This window comes from Nyctibius grandis, chromosome 7 (genome assembly GCF_013368605.1).
Source record: "Nyctibius grandis isolate bNycGra1 chromosome 7, bNycGra1.pri, whole genome shotgun sequence".
NCBI classification, from domain to species: domain Eukaryota; kingdom Metazoa; phylum Chordata; class Aves; order Nyctibiiformes; family Nyctibiidae; genus Nyctibius; species Nyctibius grandis.
This window is the reverse complement of record NC_090664.1, coordinates 41,710,494-41,728,633: the sequence shown is the minus strand read 5'-3', so window position 1 is coordinate 41,728,633 and position 18,140 is coordinate 41,710,494. Positions and strand designations below refer to the sequence as shown.

General features: G+C 42.7%; 2 protein-coding genes across 9 annotated transcripts in view; both read left to right on the top strand.

The window, feature by feature from the left end:
• Positions 1-11,294, top strand: part of SSNA1 (SS nuclear autoantigen 1) — a 43,377-nt gene extending 32,083 nt beyond the window's left edge. For 4 of the 7 annotated variants that reach the window (XR_011048535.1, XR_011048534.1, XR_011048532.1 and 1 more), the window contains 2 exons: positions 1,375-3,394; positions 10,629-11,294. The gene's annotated coding sequence lies outside the window, so the exon portion shown is untranslated. The remainder of the gene's footprint in view (positions 1-1,374; positions 3,395-10,628) is intronic. The other 3 variants (XR_011048533.1, XR_011048531.1, XM_068404964.1) reach the window with 1 other exon arrangement.
• Positions 11,295-12,134: 840 nt separating this feature from the next.
• MPP7 (MAGUK p55 scaffold protein 7) overlaps positions 12,135-18,140 on the top strand; it is a 173,782-nt gene continuing 167,776 nt past the window's right edge. For both annotated transcript variants that reach the window (XM_068405478.1, XM_068405479.1), the window contains exons 1-2: positions 12,135-12,224; positions 17,204-17,279. The gene's annotated coding sequence lies outside the window, so the exon portion shown is untranslated. The remainder of the gene's footprint in view (positions 12,225-17,203; positions 17,280-18,140) is intronic.

Below are 18,140 nucleotides of genomic sequence, written 5' to 3'. Positions count from 1 at the left end.
TTATTTATTAAAAGTTGGCCGGCGGAAATCAAGAATTCTAGAGAAGAAATTATACATATTTCTGATCATATTGATATATGTTTGAAGAAGAAACTACTATTCTCAAAACAAAAAAGAATAATTTAAAGTTATGCTTTGTGACTCCAGAATTTGAAATAAAAATCATATGGCATCTAATTAATGTCTTTTCTCAGGAGTAAGATATTTATAGCCACATACAAAAACAAGAAAAGGGCCTAAGGGAACACAAACAAAACCCCACCACCCAGCCCCTTAACTGCAGCATCTGCAAGCCAGCAATCATGGAATATGTGATGAAATGCTTAAGGCTAGGAAGGCTGATAATGAGATTTCTTTTAAGTTCACAGTGCTGCACATTAAAGAGACACTGCCAACCTGATTCTGAAAGGAAAACCATTACATAGCGTGCACAAGCTGGTTTTGTTTTTATAGAAGAGTCTTTTTCATCAGCCTTTGCTGGTGTCTAGGAAGACAAACAGGTCTAGTAAGCAGCATACTTGGTCCACAAGTTTTCCCACAATATTTTTGCATGTTATTTGTCTACTTTGTAACACTTCAGTTCTGATGCTGTGTCTGGCAAACACCCCAGAGAGGAGAGCAGTTCTGAGCTCCCACCCGATCAGTGCAAAAAGCAGGAGCTCTCCAAGATAGTACCTTAAGCAGGATATACTAAAGGTCATCTGCCCACAGGGACACTGACTGCATGCAAAGTGCTGTCACATGTAGAGCATAAACATCCTGGAACCAGACAGTTCTGCCTCACTCTCTCTGGTCTGTTCAGTGATAGAAACCACCACGTTATTTTCTGCAAGATCAGATCTGGCGTTTCCAGAAGTACATGTGAATTATCAAGTTGAATAAAAGTCTAGTCAACTTTAAGTCTACCTTTCAATTCTTTTTTTTATAAAACTAAGTAACATTTTGCTGGTGCAGAAGCCTTATATAGAGGGTCTATAACCTTTCTTATAAAACAGTGTACATGCAGCCTTATGCTTATCCTAACACAGCTGCTTCCAGGAGTTTCTTTGCAAAAATGTCCTTTAACCCTTTCTGTTGGGCTTTCCTATTCTAAATGGAAGTGAAATGGTAATGTTCCAGCTGCCTGCATGGACTAGTCCAAATTAATTTTCCTATTTTTCCCATCTCCTGTAATTTTTACTCAACAACCACTGGGATAAGAAAGAACATGAGCTCACAAACAGGTAGAGCACATAAACGTATCTGTATCCAGAAAAAATACATTCAAACAATACTAATGTTGCACAGTCAATCATTAAAACTTGGCAAAACTGATTTTGTAATTTTAGCTTATAGCATAGTTTTTGCTTACAACATCGCATATTTGTTTTTCAGTCCTGCTGTGGGTATTGAATCAGTTTCTGAACCAAAAGAAATGGTTGTCTGCCAGACCCTTGTTCTCATTGTTGCTGAAACTGGAAAATGAACCGTGAATGACACAGGTGACTGCATGAAGAAACAGGACTGCTTTACAATTAACATAGCAGAACGTCCCTGGAGTACTGGAGTCTGCTCTGCTTCTGCTAGAGTTCCAGCAGAGGAGTTCTTATTGTGTTACTATTTAATTTCATATGCCTCATTTTGGGTGCTAAGTTGACAACCTAGGATTTGATTTGCAGACACACTCAGCTGTAGCCAAGGATGCAGAAACTGTGCTTTGAACATATGAAGTGATATACAGCACTAGGTACTACCAGGAAAAAAGAGATCTTAAGAATCACAAGCTGAAATTAGGGGATGCTTTTAATCTAGCTTAATATGGAGGTTTGACAATGTAATGCTGTAATTGCTACAGAAACTGGAAAAGAAACGCTAGCACTGACTGTCCGTCTCCACATGCATCTGATGCTGCAGGGCTGGATGCCCACGTTATGGCAAAGCTACTGAAGACAGAGGTGCCACTTCAACAGCACTGCCCAGCGCTGTCCTGAGCTGTAGCCACCTGTGCCTGGATCTGGCTCTCCTGGCAGAACACGCACCATCCCTGGCACATCCTGGTAAGGTCTCGTGAGTGACATTTTGTCAGATTTCCCACCAGAACAAAACATCAACATGATCACAATCGCTAACGTATGTTAAACAGGACTGTCAAGAGAACGAGAAAAGTGTAGCTGACTTCAGCTCAAAGTCACCTCCAGTACCATCTGACATACTAGTCCACTGATGAAGCCTTCAGTCATCCTTCCTCAAGGAGTATCAATGGCAATTGAGGTGTTACTCTGGAGTAAACATTTTCAGGGCGCTATGGGCGACAAACCAACCGCTGGAGCTCCAGAAGAGTGATTCCCACAATGCTCTGTGCTAGCACCAGCCTTATTGAAAGTATATTTGTTCTTGGTCTACAAAAAAACACATATAAGGGACTCTTAAATGCTGATGGTACCTGTTTGATCTTAAATGACAGCAGACTGGCTCAACCCAAATGTCGCTGCAGAGAGGAATGAAGACTAGCATCAGGTACGCAAAGGGCTGTGTGGCTTAACAACCTTCTGCACACAGAAAACCTGGAGACAGCTGGAGTGTTTCTTAAACACAATCCAGAGTAAGAGGATCAGCCTAGCTTGAGCACTCACAGTCATGGCCATATGCAATGGTCAGAGAAGGAAGATCAGGAACTACTTCCAAAATATGCGCAAGAGTCTACCCAAGAAAGCAGCGCTAAGTATAATAATCATTATCTGCTACTCACTTCATGAGTGCTGTGGCCTGTGACACATTTCATCTGCAACAGATTTCACCATTTTTGTCTTGCCACGATTATTATTATTGGTAGGTTAAAATCAATAAAAGCCATACTGTTAACCGAGATAGCCAAAACCTCTCCGCCTAGTACCTGGTGTTAGAATGCAGCCAACAACCTGACCACCAAGTTGTGGCAAACAGCAAGTAAAAATCACATTTAAAGATCTAGAGGATACACCCTGGAAAAGATGCACACGTAGCAGGTGACTTCATCGACTCGCCATGCCAACGGAACGCCACTTCCAAGAACTCCTGCCGTCAGCAAACCTTCCCACCGTGGGCTCCCCCATTCCTGCTAGAGCCGGTCGAGCGGGCACAGCATGGTCCCCTGTGCAGCCTGACGGTGCCGGAAGGAGCTGCAGCAGCCAGTCCAGCGTGCGAGTGGTGCAAGGGCGGATCCTGTGGTCAGGCCGGGCAGCTGCTTGTGCTCTGGGCTCCCCCCCTGTCTTCTGAGAGTGAATGCTTACAGGCCTTGGACAATAAGAAGATAATTTGGCTGCTTTTGCTGTTGTTGCAACTGTTGCCTTATTTGTTTTGTTCACTGGCATTCATTAAAAATAACCCACGTATTCAAAGTCCCAGCTGAGCCTACACTCTCCATCTCCTTGCCCAGGTAATCTGAATTCCTTCCTGACTCTTTTGCCTGGCACTCTCCCATCTGGGACTCCTCACCCCGTCCACTTGTCAGCACTACCTACCTCTGCTGGTTTCTAGCACCAGTCTCGTCCCTGGGACTGCATTCTCAGTACGCCTTCCCTCTCCATCCCCACTTCTTTACCAGTTTCTTTTTCTTGTGCCTGTTTCTTCAGCAATTTGTTTCCTCCATCCTACATTCACCTCTACCATCCCATTAGCCTACAACCCTAATATCCTTGTTCTGGATCTTCAGTCTCTGCCCGTTGTCATTTCCTTTGGTGGCTTCAAAATAGTATTCCTGTCCTGCCAATCCTCAAGCTCTGCCTTCTCTGCAAGTCCCAGTTTTCATCCCACGTGCTCCTACTTCCAGTACAGGCTGCTCGTTCTCCACAGCAAGGCCTTAGATCTCGCTCTTGCTCTGTCTGCCTCTGAATCAGATAGCTTCTTGGGTCACACTGCCTAGATGCCAGCAGAGAGGTCACTGGAAGTGCAGAAAAGTGTCCCTGCTCTCCGTTGGTTGCTTGGCTCCGGCTCAGCATGTAGCAGCTGGAAACAACCATTATTGGGAAATTCTGTCTCCATCGTTCAATCCTGGGCTGCAGCACGTGCAGTGGCTTTGTAGGGAGAGTGCATGCCCGGGCTAGGAGCTGAGAGGGGCTGGAGAGCCTTATTTGAACTGTGGGAATGATGCACAAACAACAGGACTGTAACTGTGAGAGGCATAAGCTTGCTCTGGGACAGGCTTAACCCTTAAGCAGTAGCAAGTGTCTCTGTAAACTGAGATTTAAAAAACCTAAAATTCAGCCAAATGAGAGTAGATTTTCCTTGGTGCAGTAAAAAGCATCTGACAAAGGCCTCCCTTGCTCAGTTTCAAAGCAAACTTTCTCCATAAAAGGTTTGATTACTTTTTTCCTATTGAAAAACAATATATCCTTCCTACATTTAATTTCAGAAATGACTGAACACTTCAGTTGATATTTTCTCCTGGAAAGAAAAACACGCAAATGATGCAAACAATCAGTATAGACTTTTCCAGCCTGAATCAGTGTAGCCTGGCACAAACAGCTGAAAGCTGGGTCTTGGATCAGAAATGTCAAACGCTGCGTAACAGGCTGTATGGGCTCTTTAAAATCTCGGCAGAGCTGCTCACCCTACCTTGTGCATGTGTTGGGAATCAGCTGAAGGGCTGATTCCCAGGAAGCAGATTTAAATAGGTTTCCAGCTTAGGGAGAGAAATGCATGTTTGTCTCTAAGGGGAGCTGCTTCTTCCTCCCACCCCTCCCTTATATGTGCACATACGCGCACCAAAAAAGAGCAAAATGGGGATAAAGGTACTCTCCAGGCAGAAAAGACCATTTCTCTATAGAGACCGAACAGCACTTTTGGCAGACCTGAACGGTACTAGAGTTTAAGTGAGTTGAAAATGAAAGACTGATAATGAGATTTTGCACTAGATTGGCTGGCTTGTGCTGGCAGGCAGCAAGCACGACCAGCCTGCTTACAGCTCACCCTGGATGAACTAACCGAAAATAGAAACCAAAGAACCACAGTGCGTTATCCAGTCTAGAGAGGTAAATATGTTGACTTGGAAAGACCACCACTCACAGACAAAATGACAGCTCTGAGTTGCAGCCACTTGCCTTTCTCTCCATCGTGTTAAGAAGGCATTAATCTTCCAGTGGCAAAAAGAGTGGAGCTCCTAATTCAGCCCCCTCCAGAGCTGGCACCAGAGGAGTGTGAGGAAGGAGGAGTACGGCATTCACCAGCTCTGGTCAGATTTATGGTCCCTATTTCTGCTGATCCTGAGCAGCTCATAGTCCTGTTGGGTCTAAATCACATTTTACAGGTAGGAGCTTGTGCCCGAGCACAGCGAGGAGTTCTGGGAACTCTTGAGAAGCAACGACTGCTTCACCCGGGAAGGAAGAACAGGTTTGCCAGTGGATTTATGCAGAAGACACCCGTAATACACTTCTTCCTGGATGTGAGCTCTGCTGCAGCCTGAGCTCAAAACATCTCTGCTTGCACTTAGGAAGAGGTAAATCTGAGGCTATCACAGTACTGCCTGCAAGGCATTTGCCTACGTTTGAGTCATGTAGAGACAATGAATGAGCACAGATGCTAAGGCATCTGACACATATCAGGAAGCTCTAAAGCTTGTGGCCTTTTGGTACAGACTAAGTGCAACTCAGCTGGGTGCAATCCCGATATTAAGGGTAGGCTTGACCACACCTTGCTAGGTGCAAGAGGAAGGTGTAGATCTTGCTAGGTTCTGGAGGAAAATTTATATTAATTTCTGGTGTCTTTCCTCATACCTGGAGGAGTATGTGACTCTCAGTTTTTGTCAGGCAACCCTAGTAAACATTAGTTAACAATCTGATAGAGAACAAGTATGCTTAATAATGACTGATAACAGCTGGATTGATAATGAGCATCTTATCAATAGCAGATGCTCATTTTTCAGCCTAGAAAGATCCTCTCTACTACTCACTAAATGCACAAGTGCTGGTGATGCATCTCAGGCATTCTGGCTGCTGTTAACTTCATTTAATTAAGGAGACATCCACAAGGCTGATAACTTTTGCCTGTTCTGGACTACCATCTCCCTAGTTCTGATATTCCCCAATTTGCAGCCACATACAGAGCAACATTTGTGAAGAGGGAGGGCCAGGTTAGCTCCAAAGCAAACCTCTTTCTTCTGGAACAGCCTGTTTGCCAGAGGCGCTCAGCATCAGTTACCCCATTTTCCTGTTAGGATAGTATCACTGATTTATTAGATTGTGAAAAAATACATCTGTCTCTCTCTTCTTTACTAGAGATGTGCTTTTGTGAGATTATAGTTCTATATTTTCTGTTAATCTTGGTATTGTGTCTGTACCTCAGCAGTTGCCTCTTTCTAATGCATTCCCTAAAGGTTACACTCAGCACTATCAACGGTACATGATGATAGCTTAAGATAATACCACCATTCTACAGCCACCACTGCCCAAAGGGAAAGGAGCAGCGGGTTGTGCTCATTGCCTTAGCTCCAGTTTGCACAGGTGTTCTGCACTCTGCCTCCCAGCTGCAAGAGGGGATTAGACAGGGTTTAGGGGAGAAAATGTAGGGAAATGAGATCAGGCAATCAGATAGCAAATTAAAATGAAATGATAGCTATTTATCCAACTAAATTCTATTCTGCTTCATACTTCTGTCTGCTATTAGAAAACACGTGTGACTGGTGGATCACACTCTCTAGCTTCTGACTTTGATCTCTGAGCATCAGAGCTCTCCTTAGTCTGTGAGTGGAAGACTAAAATGCACGTGCAGGATCACACTCACAAAACAGCGCATTCTTGGATTGCAACCACATCCAAATCCATTAATAATATTAGTTTTCTGTAACTGCCAGGAAAGATAAAGAAAGCAAACAGTTCACACTCCCAGGAGTTCAGCAAAATAAAGTGGAAGCCTAATTAGGGATGGTACATCCTAAACTTCACATCATTATGTTTTTAACTCTTTCACAAATCCTGAAGATGTTCTATAAGAAACTTTAACATCAGCATTTAACTCATAAGTACACCTTGGTTTAGAAAAATTGCAAACACTCATTTTTTGTTCTTAGTTTCAGCTGTATGTGTTTTTCTCCTCTCCAAGCAGTGTATTAAAATACAACATGAGTATTAAGAAGTATGAAGGACATGTCCACTTTTGGTTCAGTGCAGTTTGGTGGTGGTAGGTGGCCTAATCAAGCGAATCCAAACCATTAAATAAGATTAAATAAGATATCAGTAGGTATGCCAGGGATCAGGAGGTGGCAGCAAAACTCTGAGGAGATGTTTGATTTCTGCATGTCAATAATGGAAGTGTTTTAACTGCAAACCAGAATTAATAAATCACTAATGTGTGAGATTCTAGTAAGAAAAACAAGGGATGGTCAGACACTGATCATACAATGAGGAACTGTATGAAAACCTATTGAATTCTATAGACTGGAGAATGGCCACCACTAAATCTGAAATAGCACTAATAATTAATATAATTAACTTTTCAGAACAGGAAGACTCTACATCAGATAAGGCTCCAACAGAACTTGTCAAGTTGGATGGAGTAGCATCAATGGATGTATTGAAAATTTCAGCAAAGTGGACTGTAGCTTGATAATTGGACAAGTCCATACATATATATCAGTAGCATGAAATTGGATGAAAGAGCAGAAAAACTACATAACAGCTTACCTGATTTGGTTTAGAAGCAAGATCATGAGGAAAGAATCATGGAAAGAATTCAAAGTATCCAGGAAAGAATTCAAAGTAAAACAGAATTTGAAATATGAATCTAACAGATAAATTGTTGTGAGACAAATTGTTGTATTTCTGCTCAATCAACTTTATTTAGTTTCTGCTTTGTAAGAGAGAAGTTGGTGGTATGAATGGCAGAAGAGAGATCATCATGGTTCGCAGCAAGGAAAACTGTAAGACTGAGCAAGAAGAACAAGAGATATTTGGTGAAGGGACAAAATTGAGCTTGGTTATTTATCAAAACTGTATGAATATCCAGAGTAGCTTATGCACAACAAAAACAGCTATGGCAAGCTCATTGAGCATGTAGAAGAATAAAAAGACTTGAAGACGTCTGTCTACATCATGTACGTTATAACAGCTGGATCCTGAGGAGAAATTCTCATATACCAGAAAATCATAAAGGTGGTCTCACAGAAAAATACCGAGAACTCTACAGACAGCAAAAGTTTACAAGTTGAAGGGAAAAAACCTGATGTATTTTGAGGTTTTTATAAATATAATGAAAGAATAAAGTTAAAATTACCTTAAGTGCAGCTAGAAAAATTCAGAAATTGCTAAGGGGGACTCACAGACAGATCGCTCATGAACATTAAAATATCATAAGCCCTGTTTCCTCAGGAAAACATCCTAAACCAATGAAAAATAATGTTTAACATATTTCAATATTTATTCATATTAATGTATTCAAGCTCCATGTGCCCTACACAAACATGATAGATTTCTACTGTATCAGTCAGAAATCAGGAGTCTCTAGAGCACTCGTTTGCTTTAACAAACTAGGATTTTACTACAGGTTGCATCTGAAATAGGAAGACCAGGCAAATAATGTGTACACATGAATGTACATGTTCTTCCAATACAATAATTTGCATAAGTCATTTACTGTACCTAGATATACTTCAGAGTTTTGCTGAACAACAAATTTCAGAAGGTTTTGCAATTATAATAGGAAAAAGTGAGAAAACAAAATAAATATGCTTTTAATAAATACTTCTATTTTTACATATTTTCCAGTATCTCAGTTTGCCATGACTGAAACAGACTTTTCGCTGGTTGCAGTTCCATTCAGCCAGTCCTTTGTGCTAGCCACAAGCCTGTCTGCTGGAATACTATGAAGATGAAACAGTAACACAAAAAACTCAGCAAGCATTTACAATGTATCAGAAAAAAAAAAAAAAAAGATGTCTGTAACTATTTATTTCACTCACACCAACAATGCTCAAATTTCAGACAGAAAAATGAATAATATTGATTATACTCGTATCAGACTAAAATAAAGGAAGTAAAAAACTTGACTGGAGCTGTCATAAATATTTTGGGAGCCATTCAAATATATGTGTTTGGAAAAAAACATCCCTGTTCTCTAGGAAATTTTCTAAATAAGCAAGTCTGGTAAACTCTTCTGTAAATGTAATGTGATACAAGCTGTGTGCCAAAATCCAGAAAAGAACACAGCTCAAATGCTCTGAACAGAGTGGGAGACACCTGAGATGGCTCTGTTAAATTATGCAAGAATCTCAGCTAAGCACAGCAAAAGTGTCGGTGTCAGGAGGTGAAGAACACCAAAGCAGTCTCTACACATACACAACTAGAGATACTTAAAGCAGGAGTTCTCAAATTGTCCCATAGGGCTGGCCATGTTTTGAAGAGAAACCGGTTCAGTTTCACTTCCCATTAGTGATCATATAACGTCTTTGTGCCAGATACAGCAATTGCCTGCATGGAAAAATAATTTTAGGAAAGTATTTCATATGTTTTAGCTGCCTTGTAACAATAACTTAGCAACTGAAGAGAGAGGTGCCAACACCTTGCGATCAGCTAGATCTTCAGAGGCAACCAGGAAGATTCTGTGGGCCTACAGTGATCTGCAGTCATGGTACCACCTCAGATGTCTTCCTACTGCTGCATTCCCCTGAGAGAGATGTAGGATGCTGCTTTTGCAGATTTCCAACCATGTCAGCAAAACAGAAGAAAATCCCCCAGCCATATCAGTCATGTCTAAAGTGTTTTGGGGACTAGTGTGTCACAACAGCTTCTTAAGTGTCTTATTTCTTCCTTTCCTTTTCCACCAGAGAAACCCCTGGGAGGAAACTAAAGGGAATAGGGCGTCTAACCTAACTAAATTTAACTCCCTAGCTAGCTTTTGCTAGTCTGGCTCTTAGACTTTCAGACTTGGACTGATTTAATGGCATTGGGATGCTTAGCTATTAACTAAAGTCATGCTGGAGAATGTCCTCTGGAGATCGTTGTCTCCCTTGGGTTTGGAAAAAGCGCTGACCTGTGGAAAGCTCTTCATTCTCTCCTTAGTTTCATCTCATTTGCTATCACATGGGAGTGTTCAGCTTACAGCACTTGCTTTGTTTTGGGTTTGTGGAAAATACGCCCTTTTTCAAAACCAACGGAGGTCTCAACTCACTCTTGCTAAACCCTACAATAGGAAAAGAAGGATAATACTTGGATGGGTACAATGGCAATTCATCTTTCTGGCTGGAAGCCTTGTTTTGGAGTTTTGTTGCTTAGTGTCTGTCAGCATTTTCATCCTGCGGAATTTAAGTTTCTCCTACAACAGCCTGGCCTCAATTAAAAGTTTGCATATAAAGTATCAGAACTCAGAACAGTTTTTTTTAAATTAATTTTACAAATGAGGCTAAGTCTTGAGATATGAAAAAGTACTTGGGTGGTACTCAGCATAAAAAGAGGGAAATTATTAGCTTGGCACTTGTTTAGTCTTGTGAAATATTTATTTAAAAGGAAAGCAAGATGAATATTTAAAATACGATCTCAAAAACCATAAAAAACATGTATTCATCCAGAAACTGGGCTACATTTTGAGGTGTCTAGCACCTCTAGGCATTGTAATTACTCTACTGTCTTTGAGAATAATTTATTCCAAAACTAACCACATATGTTCAACCGGTTTCCTTTCAGGAATGCTTCAGCTGCTGATGGACCACAAAAGGAAGGATCACGTCCCAAGTCTTTGAAGATATGGATAAGGAAGTAATTGTTAATGATTTGTTGATCTAAACAAAAAATGATTGACAACATAATGAAATCATGTAATCCTGTAGTGTGCCAAAACACCATAATTTCAAATTGAACAGGAACAAATGTCAGAGGAGGTTGAATGAGATTAATTGCATTATACACTACACAACTGTATGCGTCTAGTAATAAAAGACCTGCACCAAGAAATGAGAGGAAATTGTAAGAAACTAATAGTCTTCTGGAACGGTTTATGTATCTCAATTTTTGTCACAATTCAACACTTCACGTGAAATGCTACTTCAAGACAACGCAGAAAAGTCCCACTAAGTATGGGAGAACTAAAGCTGCCCAAAACCACTGGTAACGACATAATTTGAGATTAGCCAAGAACTACTATCAGTACAGCCTGGTGTAGGCTAGGGTTGCACTTCTGCGAGGTGGCTGTCCAGTGCAGTAAATGCTGGGGTTTGTGAACATTAGACAGCACTTGCAAACACATGTATTTATAACACCGATGTATTCCTTCAGTTGGAAAAGACTGGAAGAATTCTTGGCGTATTTTATGAAAAATAAACCCATTAAGAATAGATTCATTGAATGAATAAAGTCTCATCCTTTCACGCACGGACGGGACTGCAGTTTGTTCTGTTGAAGCCACCACCGCCCTTGCCAGCTATCAAGCCCTGTCTCTCTCAGACCCTGCCTGATGGCCTTACTCCTCCTGCTCCTCCGCCCTGTCTCCCTCCTGAGCTCACCCTCCACAGACTTCAGAAAATTATCTTCTCTGCGTGTGTGGCTGCGGAGCTCTCTAAGGCAGGAGGCCAAACCCAAACACTGGATCACACGATCCGTGAAGGCTTCTGACATCCCTCCAGGCGTTGTGGAGCAACACGGCGTCCTGCAGCCACAGGAGGTCCCACATCAGAGCCCGCACCACAGTAGAGCCACGCGTGGGGCAGCACGGCACGCCCGTCGTGCGGGACACCCGCCGCGCTGCGCGGCCAGCTACCGCGGCGGGGACGGGCCGTTGTCCTTCCCCTCAGCCTCCGCAACGGACTCCCCGTGGATTCCCCCGGCCCCAGTTTTTGCCATGCTGCCGCAATTCCCCAGCTCCGAGCTGCGAGGACGGACAACCACACGGACGCACCACGGCCCAGGTAGCCGCCGCGGGGGCAGCGCCACACCCCGTTCCCCCCGAACCCCCACTACCGGGCGTCACGCGACCCCCGCGGGGCGGGCCGCCGCCTTCCCCGCGGCCAATCGGCGCTCCGCTTTGCGCGGTCCTCCCTCCTCCGGCCAACAGAGCGCGAGCCTGTCCTTGGTGTGTGTCTGTGTACGCGGAGGCGGGGAGCCGGGGTCGGACCTGGCGAGCGGCCGTTGGGCTCCGCGCGCCGCGGAGCCCCGCCCCGGTGGGAGGGGCCCGGCGTGCCCGGCCCGGCCCAGCGCGGCGGCGGCGATGGGGAGCCGGGGAGCGCGGCGTCGCTGGTAGAGAGAGGCTGGGGCGCGCCCGGCGTCACCCGGGAGGCCCGGCCGCAGGTAGGAGCCGCGGCCCTGCGGCGCGCAGGGACGGTGCCGTGCGCGGGGGTCCGCGAGCTGGCGGGGGGCCCCCCGTTCGGCCGGGGTCGGGGCGGGCGGCTGGCTCCGAGGGGCGCGGCAGGGTCGCGCTGTGCCGGTGCGGCCGCGGGGGGGCCGGCGGGCGAGTGAGGGGATGTGGCAGGTGCCGAGCTGTGGGGGCTCGCCCGGGGGTGTGTGCGGGGGTCCGTACCCCCTGCGCGGGGTGCCGGTTCCAAGATGGCCCCCGGCCCCCGGCCAGCCGCCGCCCGGGTGAGCCCCTGGGCGTGTGCGAGGCGCCCGGGCGGTGGGGGAGCCCCGCGGGGCCGTGCCCCTCACTCCGCGCGGGGATTTCTCTCGGACTGAGGCGGCTCCCGCGGCCGCGGTGGTACCGTGAGAGGAGGTCTCGGTCCTCGCCCGCGGCCGGCGGGCCCGGAGCAGAGCCTTCCCCGCGGGCACCGCGGTGAAACCCAGCCGGTGGGTGAGAAGGCGGGGGGGGAGGCGAATCTGAGCACGGCCGGTGCTTCGGCTGTGCCTCGCTTTTAAACCCCGCCGGGCTGCCGGGAGGAGCGGAGCAGAGCTCGTTTGCAGCGAGTAATGGATGTGACTAAACCATTAAATGACATCAGGCTGCACAGCCGGACTCGGGGGACCCATAAACTTTAATTTATAGGATATCGGTACCATGAGGTATATTTATGAATAGGCTGAAAATAACTTAATTCACCTGTGAAACCAGCTCCTTACTGATTTTGTTAATGCCTGTGTTTAATCTGTGTTGAGTAATAAATACCATTATTAATTTGGCATGTTGTGTGTGAAGAATGTAAATGATGATATTTGATGTAAGAGCTCGGAAGAGCAGTAGACGCTACTTTTGTGCTTTCACCTCTCAATTTTTAGCTTTATTTAACCTGTATTTATAACAAACCACCTTTCTGTATTTCCAGCGCTTTTTCTTTGATTTGATTTCTTAAACAGCTCACCACATCTTTGCCTTTCCTTACCTCTAAATAAACTGTAGAATAACTTTGGGGCAGTAGCTTTCAGTGATTTTTGGAGTTCCTTCTTTTGAAGAAGACTGAATAATCTGGACAGTGGTGAGCAGCGTCTTTAGACCTGATGATGATCTTCAGTACTTGAATTCAGCATTTGTTTTTTACAGTTAGATTTTTTTGTATGAGGTTCAGAGTTTTTATTTTAACTTTACTTAGCTCAAGAGCCCCGTTTTAATGAGGCATGGTTTTTTGTTAAAAATATCTTTTGTGGGTGTTCATTTTAAAATATAGTCAGTAGAATTTTGGTATGTGGTGTTATCGTCATCCTTCAGGTCCCTTTTATGGAGGGATGTTTACATCTTGGCCACATTTACAGAAAGATCTTGCTTAATTTGCAGCTAGGTTATTCACTTACTGAAGGTATTGTTTGCTCTAATACATGTGGATGATCGCATCTCTAATCTCCCCTGGAATTAACATTAGAATCTTGCTAGATATCCCTGTTTGGATTAAGTGTGGTTTGTTTTGTTTTGTGGGTTTTTTTTGTATTCAGAATGGGGTGATTGCATACAGCTTCTAAAAGCTGTCTTAAAGCAACAGTTAATTTAGGTTTTGGGACTTAATCTCGTAGAGCTAGGGAATGAATGAATGAGACTCATCAGTTTCAACTGTGCCTGCTTATTCGTCAGAATGAAAAAGAGTAAGGCACTAACCTAAATAATGAAAAGTTGATTTAAATGATTTCAGACTCAGAATAGCTTTGGACTTTAATGTGAATGTGTTTGTATTTACATGTGTACACTTAAAAGGAGACAGAGGAAGTCCCAGAGCTGCAGATTGCTGTCACCTGGCAGAGTACATCAAGGAAAGGTTGCTGTGTGTTTACTCTGTTATCTTCTTTAGGCATCAACTAGCAGTCCTTATTAGAGGCAGGATACTGTGTTAGATGGACCTTAAACCTGAGCTACTGCAGCATTTTTGTGTTTGTAGTAAAGTATTTTCTGTGTAGTAGCATGCCATTTGGAATTTAAATTTTAAATTAAGCAAGTGTCAGAGTGGTAATTTTTTAAGAGTACAGTATAAAAGTCAAAACTAGGTGCAGAGAAAGCAGGTTAATGAATGTACTATTACTTTTGATGCTTATTTGCATTTTTTTTAACATTTATAGGACATCCCAACTGCTGATAGGAAACGGTCACAAGTATATTTTCTAAGTGGCAACTTCCAGCCCTTTCCTGGGTGCCTTGTGGGAGTACTGTGCTTCTCACAAAGAAGTTGTTGTTGGAATCTGCTGCAACTTCCATCTGTTCTTATGATGTTGCAACGTTGCCTTTCACTGAAACTCCAGCCTTAGTTCTGCTTTCCTGTACTGAATCTCTCCTTTTTATGTGGCAAGCACCTGGGCACCTGTGAGCCTGTCATTTGTCTCTAGCACATGGAAGGGTGCAGAAGTGATCTATAAAAAGTATTTCAGCAGTATCTTCCCTCTAAACTGGTTCCTCTGCATTAAGGTTTACTGTAGAACTTGCTATGATAATAAGTAAAAGCAGGAAAAAATCCAGTCTTGCTGCTAGCAAAGTGTCTGTTAGTTGTCTTCTAGAGTATCTTTTGGAAAGTTGTTGTAGTGAATTAAGCAAGTTTCACCATCTAGAACTATGTGAATTATGTGTAGGAGTCATGAAAGCTTCCCAAATAGTTGTGCTAATGCAGTTTAATCCCAGCCCGTGGTCTATATACTCTTCCTGACCACATCTCCAGAAAAGTTTTCATCCTGGTTGCTACTGTTTCTGGATCATTAAGGAAAAGATGCAGTGTATTAACTTGTCCCTTCCTAAGTTTAGTCTTAGAAATGTAGTAATATAACAGAATCCGTCTATACCTGCTTTCAATGGATCGTGGGTGTTTATATGACAAGTGAGGTCATACTTATCTAATACAGTGCCTTGCCCTGTATTACAGAAGTAGGGAGACGGGGAGCAAGCAGTACTTAATACACTTCAAATAACTTTTACAGTGCAGTACCTGTAACATCCGTTGACAGTTCAGACCACTAGCTCTGTCCCATGGCATGTTGGCTGTATGGCAGGTCTAAGAACAGCTCTGACTCTGCATATTTTACAGAACCATTTTGAGCATTATCATGAGGTATTCAGTAAAGTTCTTTGACAAGTGAGTTTCCAAAGACAGTGACAGATGATAGAGATACATTGACATGCTCTTTATTTCAGCTAGCAGTCTTGCATTTAGGGGAAGACCAGCAGAAAGCAAAAATAGCGTGTATCTGAAGATGCACAAAACTTTACTTTGCTGTTCTTAGAATCATAGAACTGCTTTGGTTGGAAAGGGCCTTTAAGATCATCAAGTCCAACTGTTACCCCAGCATAGTCAAGTCTACCACTAAACCACATCCCTGAGCACCACATCTACACATCTTTTGAATATCTATGTTCATTATGCTTAGCTACCAAAGAACAGAACTTGAATTTTCCTTCCACTTTGGAAGGCTAACAAATTCCCTGTGTTCTTAAGCAATAGCGTTAAGCAGACTACTTTTCAGGACTCCAGGTTTTGTCCTGAAAGTGGTTTATCAATCTATATTATGAATCATGGGTAGAATCAACCTTATCTCCCAGTTGTTACCTCTGGAGAAAAGATGAGCTGGTAATGTAAAAGGGTTTCAGTATATTGAATCTCTTGGGATCACATCTTGTTACTGTGACCAACATCTTGGTTTTTGTTGTTTTTCCGTTCAGCCGTGAAGGCTAATGTGATCCCACTCTTGCTGTTCTTATATTACTTATATGAAATAAGAGATCAAGTTAAAATCCGGCCTAGACAGTAGCCCCTTAAAGTATGTCATATTTTAATAGAAGAATATTTTAATAGAAGAAGAAAAAAATAAACCTTGGTAGTTGTTTGCTGGTTTTAAAGAACAAAAATTCAAGCTTGTGTAGTTCTCGAACTATGTGCACTATAGTCACTGATGTAATAAGCCTGCAACCAAAAACACCTGAAATGAACTAATTGTTTACATCCTCAATGACATCAGTATTTAATCATTGAATCACTCCCTAAACTATAACTACAAACTATACTATAGAACTATGAAATTGGAGATGTTAACATTGCAGTTTGCTGTGTGCAGAAGAGATGGTGACATATGAACACGGAAAGAATAGGCCTATCTTGATGTTTTCTACCTTGTTTTGACTGTTAGGTTCTTGCCATACATGTAACAGGGTTGCTGTGGTTCTGTTCCCTGCCTTCATTCTATCGTTTGATGCTCCATTTCTGCTCCTGCAGTTTATTGCCAAGAGGAGACATCAGGTGTTTTCAGTTTGTATGAGGAGTAGGCAGTGCATAGTGCCAGGTGGAGTGCTGAAAAAGAGGTTTGCTGAATGTCAGTGTGCACAGCTGGTAATGGTTTTGAGGTTATTGCTGACTTTCCAAAGCAGAGTGATTAGCTATCATGAAGCAAAGAAGTGAGCATCTTTACTACAAGCATGAAGTCACAAGTGCTTAAAGGATTTTCAGTATGGACCCATTAAGTGCAGCGGGAGAAGGCTTACACCTAAAGTTTCGTACCAGAACTTGTATGTTGTTCATGTATAAAATGTGATTATATGTCTGTGAAGTCTTACGGATATTGATATGTTAGATAAAGCTTACCTGTACCCATTTTGAAATCATTATTTTGCTTAATTACCACTTTAAGACCAATTTGACTAGGACAGGCATGGAGGCAGAACAAATTTGCAACTTGAAATCCTCTCTCCCCCGGCTTAAATAAGTTTCTTCTGATTTTTCTTATTTTTGCAGGGCTTCATAGAGAAAGAGTTCTTGGGAAGTTAACTACTGTAAACTTATGCTCCTAACATTTAGAATAAAACCATGAAAATACATAATATTTCCAACACTGACTAGAACCAATGTCATATGACTACTAGCCTTTCCTTTTTCCTTCAGGTTCCGTAGATTCTCAGCTCCACAGTCTGGAAAATGTGCATCTTAAGTCCCTGTTGAAGTAAAGACGGTCATCCAGGTAGGCTTACCTTATGATTACTCTTTTGCCCACTGTTTTCTGATACTGGACTAGGCTGTCACTTGTTTTCTGCAGTCCTGAACAACGTGTGGATTAGTATGAGACACCAAGAATAATTTTATATCATGCTTAGTATTAATAAATAAAGTTGTGAAACACAGTTGTACCAGTATGTAGTCTAAGTGTTCTTAACTGTGTGTTGCTTTATTGTCTTGTAAGACAGCCTGGTTTTTTTTGAGTCAAGAATGGCTAAATTTTCGTATGTTATTTTGTAATATATGGTGGTATAAGTTCTGAAAAAATAGGGAAGTGTATTGCTAATACAGCCAACAATTAATAACGAGTGACTATACACATTGCACTATAAATTGTACAACAAGTTTAAGAATAGAGTAAAATTGCTTCAGAGCTACTAATTATGTCTCAGAACTTGGAAATGTATGCATCCATTTATATGAAGAGCACAGAAAATCTTTATTGTATTCGTAATGTATTGTTTGGTGGGCTGAGCTTGGCTTTAGCAAATGAAGCTGTTGCAAAAGGAACAACGTAGTCTGAGATATGAAATGCAGAGCTGCTGTTTCACAGACAGTATGCCATGAATGCTATCAAAAGAAATAGACTTGACATTGCTAATTATAAATAAAAGAGAGTGGAATATAATTATTTCACACATGACATGTGGCCAAATCAGAAGCTTGAACTGGCAGATGGAGAGGGGTTATTTTTGTGTTTTTAGAAAACACATTGCAAGTTCAGCTGATAGAAAGTCTTGCTTTTTTTTATCACAGTCCAGAAGATTTCCAAAAAGAGAACTGATCTAAAGAAACACTCTTAAATTTCTTCTCAGAGGTTTGACAG